This window comes from Amphiura filiformis, chromosome 19 (genome assembly GCF_039555335.1).
Source record: "Amphiura filiformis chromosome 19, Afil_fr2py, whole genome shotgun sequence".
NCBI lineage: Eukaryota > Metazoa > Echinodermata > Ophiuroidea > Amphilepidida > Amphiuridae > Amphiura > Amphiura filiformis.
This window is the reverse complement of record NC_092646.1, coordinates 12,475,785-12,484,119: the sequence shown is the minus strand read 5'-3', so window position 1 is coordinate 12,484,119 and position 8,335 is coordinate 12,475,785.

The following is an 8,335-nucleotide window of genomic DNA, read 5'->3' as shown; positions in this document are numbered from 1 at the left end:
CTTCATTTGATTGGATTTCCAAGCCTTTTCCAGTAACATTGGCAACTGGAAATCCAGTCGTTTTCAGAAAGCAAACTTGGAAATCTAGACATTTCTTTGATTGAAAATTTACTCCTCTATAGGGGGTGTGCACCTATTTTCTGGAATAGCCCATTGAGGGTGAGAGGGAATGCATTGGAAGTGAATAGGGAGGTGCAGTGGAGGTAGGCAAGTGGGAGAGACAGCTCCCCCGTGTGACATCTTGTCCTCCTACTTGACATTCCTCCTGTGAGATGCTGGCATCAGTGATATTTTACTTTCTTAGGTCTTTCGCCCATTTTGGTTAATATTTTTTCCATGGAAAGTCGTCTCCCCCATGCCTCCTAAAAGGAAAACTCTGACAACGCAATTAAGGAGGGGGAAATGGGAGTGCCCGTGAGTGGGAATGGGGTATTATAGGAGGGGCTAAAGTTTGAGAGAGCAAGGATAGGTGGACAACAACAACATATTTAACTATAATTGAGCCTTTATTGAATAATCATAGGCCTACTATCATTAGAATATTTAATCGAAACATATAGCGAGCTTAAATATTAATATGATACGTCTTGAAGTCTTGACCAATAACCCACTTGACCAAACAAAAGAGAGCAGTAGTCAATTACACATGTCCACCCTTCTTTTGATCGCCCATATTATGTCCCGATTTTTCGCAACAAGACGCTATTGGTGCAGTTACCAATCAAGAAATCCCGATATATGTAAAGTTGCCGTTAAAGTTGAAGTAATTTTCAAACTTATCACAAACTCGCTACTGTTTTTTGGTTTGCGAGTGTTTTTAACATTTTTTTTCCTATTTGAGATGTCAACTTTAACAATGCTATTATTCTTACCGTAACTGCAGCGTTACTCCTTGATGGGATTTCATTAATCGAAGCCATTATTATACGGACCCAGAAGTTGCTGACACCATATAGTTGAAAGCTATGAAACTACCTGTTGTCATTATACAAGTATGAAACCGTGTATTTCATATGACCGTGTATGAAAGACTCTTGTCCTTAGGCTTATACCATGTATACTTTTTTAAGGGTGCCAACTACAGTACATTTCTGTAGCGATGCTATAGTAGTTGTCCACTGACTCGTGAAGTTCATTATCAAAAAGGGACGTGACATAATGTCTCTATTTATATGCGGCCCATACACGATCAATTTTGATTGATCATGCAATATTAGGGACCCTAGATGCAGGATTGGATACAAAATAATATTTCTCTTCAATATTATTGAAGAAATGTAAATCTAGTTTGATTTTATTGACGGTTGGACAATAAAATCACTATTGATGTTCGTGTGAACAGTGCACAATGGTAGATCATTGTATCCACTCTTGTATCTATGCCGGGATATTAAAGCCGTATTATAACATTTTTATACAAAATAGTTTAGATTAGTGATTTTGATTTAAACTTTTGATCCAAACACAAAGAATTAATTCCTACCTCGGAATTTACAGTAATTCTTTGTGTTTGGATCAAAAGTTTAAATCAAAAATCATGATTTATACCCACACAGATGAACTTTCATGAAAGATTAGATTAGTATTTCTTTGCCATAAAATGATAGCTTTTATGTCAGATATATCCCCTTTTGAATTTGAGCCGAACAACTAAGGCAAAGCATATAAAACTGGAATTTACTACCAGCGTCGATGTCGCAGTAAGGAGTGATAAGTATCACTCCTTCAGTAATATTACGGTACGAATTATAATAAATTATTTTCTGTTATTATCAATGTATTTTGAGGCCGGTGGCCTATATAAATACTGTAAATAAAATCCTCTTTTTGAGGAACGAAATTGATCCTTTGTTGTGTAGATCACTGTCCCACAAGCCATGTTATGAATTCGTGTATGCTAATATTCCCATCGTAATAATAAAACGACGGTTCCTGCGTTTTATTCAAAATCTTGGATTTTGACAAAACTACAGCACCTTGGGTCTTGATTTTTACAGGGTATGTTGGTTTTACAAAGTACAAAATAATCGTGTAAAAACAGAATTTTGAAAAATATTGAGGGCGTCATCCTCAGCAATATGGTTTTGATATTTATCAATTAAATTAATCGTGTATATGCCGCATTAGATCGGGTCAGAAATCTACACGGGATAATAGAATCAAATTATGGTATTAATCCACATCCGATGTGGAATTGGGTAGTTTGCTCCCGAGTTTGCTTTGGCACTGTTTACCAGATGAACGTTTCACAAAATAACAGTGTGAGTGTTGCGTCATTTGTTTGTAAAATGCACCTTATATTATAAAGCCTACACCAGCATTTTTATCGGGCAAAATTTAATTAAATTTCCCCAAAAAGAAAGGACAAAATTGTCAAATCGTCCCACTGATTTCATATTAAGACTTTAAAATAGGTGAAGGCCAATAGGCCTCAATGACACCTGACCTATTTTGTTGTGTTACCTAGGTAACAAAACGTCATAGATTGTGCAATCCTATCTTTATTTGAATTGTTGAATGTATAATAATAATTTTAAACTAGAGATAATTTGCGCTCACAGAGCGCAGACAATCGCAAGGCATGTATTAAACCCTTTAATGACCTTTTGACCTGACCTTTGACCTTAATGTTTCCCGAGGTTTGTTGTCACCGAAATTGAGCCCCATACAGAAAGTGAAATTACAGTATAAGATTTGACCCCAGATAACATTTGACCTGACCCCTGCAAAGTGTTCCAACATATGTCCCCCCGATCACTAAGTTTGTTGTCACCGAGTTTGGGCCTCGTACCCCTTACAGATGTCCAGGAAATGCATTTCTAAAATTTGACCTCTGCATGACCTTTGACCTGACCCCTGCAAAATGTTCCCCTGGTCATGAGATTTGTTGTCACTGAGTTTGAGCCCCATACCCCTTACAGATGTCCAGAAAAGGAAATTATAAAATTTGACCTTAGATAACCTTTGACCTAACCCCTGCAAAGTGTTCCAAAATATTCCCCTGGTCATTAAGTTTGTTGTCACAGAGTTTGAGTCCCGCACCCCTTACAGGTGTACAGAAAATGCATTTCTAAAATTTGACCTCTGCATGACCTTTGACCTGACCCCTGTAAAATGTTCCTCTGGTCATGAGATTTGTTGTCACCTAGTTTGAGACCCATACCCCTCTCGGATGTTGAGATATTGCAATTGTAAGATTTTACCCCCTTAATGACCTTTGACCCCAATTCTTTGTACAACTTTTAGACACTGGCTAAAGGCAATACAGGTATGCAAGTGACGACATTGTGTTATGTAATTTGTGGAAGAAGAAGCATTTTTAGTGAAAATCTCATTTTGGCCATAATGACCTTTGGATGACCTTATGGCTACGATGGCTCGTTAAAAGTTTGACAGAAGAAAGAAAGAAAGAAAGAAGAACTGACCAAAAACAGAACACTCGCAAATTGGAAATTTGCGATTGTAAAAACCTTTAAAAGGGTTAAGCAGCACCAAGGGTTTATCATTTAAATGTTGGCAATTGTGTTGATCTCAGGATTGATACATGTTAGGGTGACTGATTTAATTAGCAATAGGGACAGAAACAATCACGTGTTGAGATTAATGTTTATAGTTTCATTAACTAACTAACCCTTTTTCCGTTTTTGTAAGCAAGTTTCTTAACAGCATAACACGCGTGCCAATATATACAATTTATGTAAAACTTTGCGCAACATTACTCGTTGACTGCCGATAAAACGCCCAATAAAGACTTAGTCACCGGACCGCGCCGGCCAGTTAAAGTACATACCCTATCACACCACTCCACACCATACATAAATTCTCCCAGTCACATTTCCCAAATATGAAATTAAAAAAAGTCAAATTTTAATTTACTTCTTTTAAAGTTTGGCAGAGGCGGGGTTCGAACTCACGGCGCAACGCTTAGTACTCTATGAGCCTAGCGCCTTAGACCACTCGGCCACTTGTCTTGTTGTTATTATTCATTTGAAACTTATTTAAAAATATAATCGCTACCACGTGACAAGCAAAGACAGAAAACGTATTATATTTTAGAATTTTATCATTAATGTGTATTATAATAGAGCTACCATTATTTATATTGTTGAATTCTCAAGCGCATCATTTCGAATTGGGTTTTTTATTCCTAAAGCCCGATACTGACTCCACCTGTACATTTTAATTTCATCGCTGGATGCTGAGATGTTTGAAAAGCATCGCAGCATCGCATACCGCTGCGAAGTGGAGTCAGGATCGGGCTTAATTCGAACCACCAGCATCCATGGTTCGATGTAGAGAGTCTTTCCTATTCAGAGGAAATTTTGCAATTACACACCTTATTGCCTTTTAACAATAACCAATGACACTAGCACGTAATTCCAGTCAAGCACCAATCTTTAATCCTATTGTTGAAGAGGATAGTAAGCTTATACTTATGTATAGCATTCGTAAAAAAGCTTAAGTCTTTGTTTGCTTTGGTTAAGTCCTGTTCAAGTGGTGGATTAACCAACAATTAACAATGAGAGTACATTCCTGAACCTCGTTCAGTTGGCGATGATTTGAAGTGACCGCCAATTATGACCATTTGATATTTAATAGGGGCCTACCAGCAATGTGGAAAAAAGAAATAATGTAGTGCCAAAATAATGTACCCTTTTACGGAAGGAGCAAAGTTTAACAAGTTACAACTCCGCTTCTGCAGTACGAATGTCAGCGGCGAATGTCAGGTTATTATTTCCCAGTCTTGAAAAAAATTGCAGGCAGAGGTGGGAATCGATCTCGGTACCTCCCGGTTAAAAAGCACTGTGCAAAACCACTAAGCCAACTAAATATCTGTCGTGAGATGCTTGACATTAATCTTTGATATTGCTGAATGGAACAAATCGCGGAATTAAATCAGTAATAAAAGAAGTAGATTCTTATTTAGCGGTCAAATTGGATACAAGGGGAAATATTTGTCCCTGCTCTAAAGAAAATATAGGTTAGAAAATTATCAAATAAATTTAAATTAAAAATTGAGACTTTATATTTATTTATTTCCCAAGGCGGCATTTTCACAGACAAATTCTGTATACGCTAAAAACTCGACTCTCATTACTAGATGATGGCATAGCTCAGTGTTAGAGCATCAGACTGGTAATGTCAATATCGTTGGTTCGAATCCGCCTGCCAGCAATGGTTATTATGATTTAATGCTACGCTTCAATTTGTTCAATTTTTTTGATGTATTTATTTATTTATTCATTCATTCATTCATTCATTCATTCATTCATTCATTCATTCATTCATTCATTCATTCATTCATTCATTTATTTATTTATTTATTTAAATAATTTGATACATTTGAAAGGGGTATTTGAGCAATTTGAAATTATTACCCCGTATAATCCTATGGGGTCATTTTGACCCACCCCCTCCCAAATTGCCAAAACCTATGAGTTTAAATCATACATAATGATCAGTACGTCAATCATGAGTGAACACCGGTTGGTCACTGCATTTATTTGGGAATGGGTAGGCACTGCAGCTTGATTCACCATCCACAACATGATAATGTGTGCACATGCTACATTATATACACTTGTAGGCCTATGTTGTTGTTGGTGAATAAGTAATGGGCCTTGCAATTGAAATGCCTCAAGCTTTTAATCCGATATGCAGATTATCTATTTGTTTTCATGAATTGGAAGACATTCTTTGATGTATTACTGAGCTCAATGATCTGAAATTACTGGAGTGTGAGGTCAGCATAGTATTTTATTAACAGAAAGTATAGAGGCCCTGCATGAAATCATCGATTGGCTCCAAACAAAGGATTTGAGCCGGTGTCCTTCACCGTAGTTATGGCGGAGTGCAGTCCATTCAATCAAATGTTGTCATCAACCTATTTGATTGCAATCATGCTTTTGTTGAATGCATTTGAGTAGTCCGCCATATTTACGGGATGATATGTCACATGCAAGGCCTCTATTCTCCAAATTCATTTCCTAATGTATGTGAGAATGATACAATAATGACATGATGAACATAGTCATTGATGCGTCAGTTTTAAAATAGACTAGGCGGTTACCATATTTGGCGGTTCTCGGCTGGGCGCGATTACCAGGCTGATGGTGACATGTCCATATGACAGTTTTTACTAATTTGACCTCAGATGACCCCTGGCGACCCCAAAATGACCTTCCAAAAATTTGGCTCTAAATGTTGACTGTACCCACCAAGTTTCATGCCCATACGACAGTTTTTAGTAATTTGACCTCAGATGACCCCTGGGTGACCTTGGATGACTCCAAAATGATCTAAACTTATAACTCTAAATGTTGACTGTACCCACCAAGTTTCATGCCCATATATGAGTTTTTACTAATTTGACCTCAGATGACCCGTGGTGACCTTGGATGACCCCAAAATGACCTTCAAAAATGTTGTTTTAAATGTTGACTGTACCTACCAAGTTTCATGCCCATACGACACTTTTTAGTAATTTGACCTCAGATGACCCCTGGGAGCGGACCCCGGTGTCAGATGACTTTAAAACGAACATAAACATCTTCTTGACAGGATAGAACTACACCTACCCACCGAGTTTGAGCCCCGCACGACCTAGTTTCATGCCCATATGACACTTTTTAGTCATTTGACCTCAAATGACCCCTGGGAGGGGGCCCCGGGGTCGGATGACTTAACGAACATAAACATTTTCTTGCCAGGACAGAACTACACCCACCCACCGAGTTTGAGTCCCGTAGGACCTAGTTTCATGCCCATATGGCAGTTTTTAGTCATTTGACCTCAAATGACCCCTTGGAGGGGGCCCCGGGGTCGGATGACTTAACGAACATAAACTTCTTCTTGCCAGGACAGAACTACACCCACCCACCGAGTTTGAACCCCGTACGACCTACGACGGCCTCACATTAGCAGTCACAGACAAAACCTAAATCTACAGAATATATCCATTACTCGTCTCGAAAGAGCTCAAAATAAATAACTTAGAAAATTTTCTTGATGTCCTTTAACATGTTTCCATAGTTAACCATCGTTTAATAGCCATGGATATCTATGCTGTAGAACTGACCGGTGACTAAGTCCGATTTATTGGGACGTTTATCGACCATCAACGAGTAATGACCACATGCATCTATCTATACTAATAAAATAATGAGCTCTGTCTGTCTGTCTATCCGGCAATGCGTTTCGCCGCGCTTCGACGCATCGTTCCGATATTTCGGATATAGATAGGTATCGGGCATTCCACGTTTATGGGGTAGTTTTAAAGGTCATCGGAGGTCAAGGTCAAAGGTCAAAATTTCAAACTTTGTCCGATCGGGCTCAAATTTGGTGGGTGGAATCCTTGATACAAGGCGAATATATGCCTGAAATAAAATCGAGGTCAACAGAGGTCAAAGGTCATTACGGAAGGGTCAAAATTCAAACTTTGTCCGATCAGGCTCAAATTTGGTGGGTGGAATCCTTGAGACAAGGCGAATATATGCCTGAAATAAAATCGAGGTCAACAGAGGTCAAAGGTCATTACGGAGGGGTCAAAATTCAAACTTTGTCCGATCAGGCTCAAATTTGGTGGGTGGAATCCTTGATACGAGGGGAATACATGCCCGAGATACAATTGAGGTCAACCGAGGTCAAAGGTCATTACAGAGGGGGTCACATTTCAAACTTTGTGCGATCGGGCCCAAACTTGGTGGGTGGAATCCTTGATACGAGGGGAATACATGCCCAAAATACAATTGAGGTCAACCAAGGTCAAAGGTCATCACAGAGGGTTCAAATTTCAATTGTCCGATCGGGCTCAAATTTGGTGGGTGTAATCCTTTATATGAGGGGAACACGCAAAACTTAAAATCAAGGTCATCCAAGGTCAAAGGTCATCCAGGAGCTACATTTCAAACTTCGTCTGATTTGGCTTAAACTTGGTGAAAGTAATTCTCCATATGCACACGGGAGCACTATCACGGTGCACGGCTACAGGTGCTCTTACAGCTACAGGTACTCTAGTATATTAAAAACCTCGCGTCGAGGTTTTGCCAAGTTTTAAAAATAATGGTTACTTAATAATGAAATAACGGTTAGTTCATGAAAAAGAAGAAGTGAAATTTAGCAAAACGCGACGAGGTTTATTTGCCCGTAAGAGAGCTCTATTGTTCCGCTATTGTATCCGCTATTGTATCCACTATTGTATTCTATTCATAAAAGCTACTGCAAGAATCGCGGCAATCCCTGATATTGCTGGTGTCTACCGCCGGCGTTTCGTATTTATTAACATTCAAAATGATCCGATACTCTTTCATTTATAGACTTATTCCCACCTTTTATA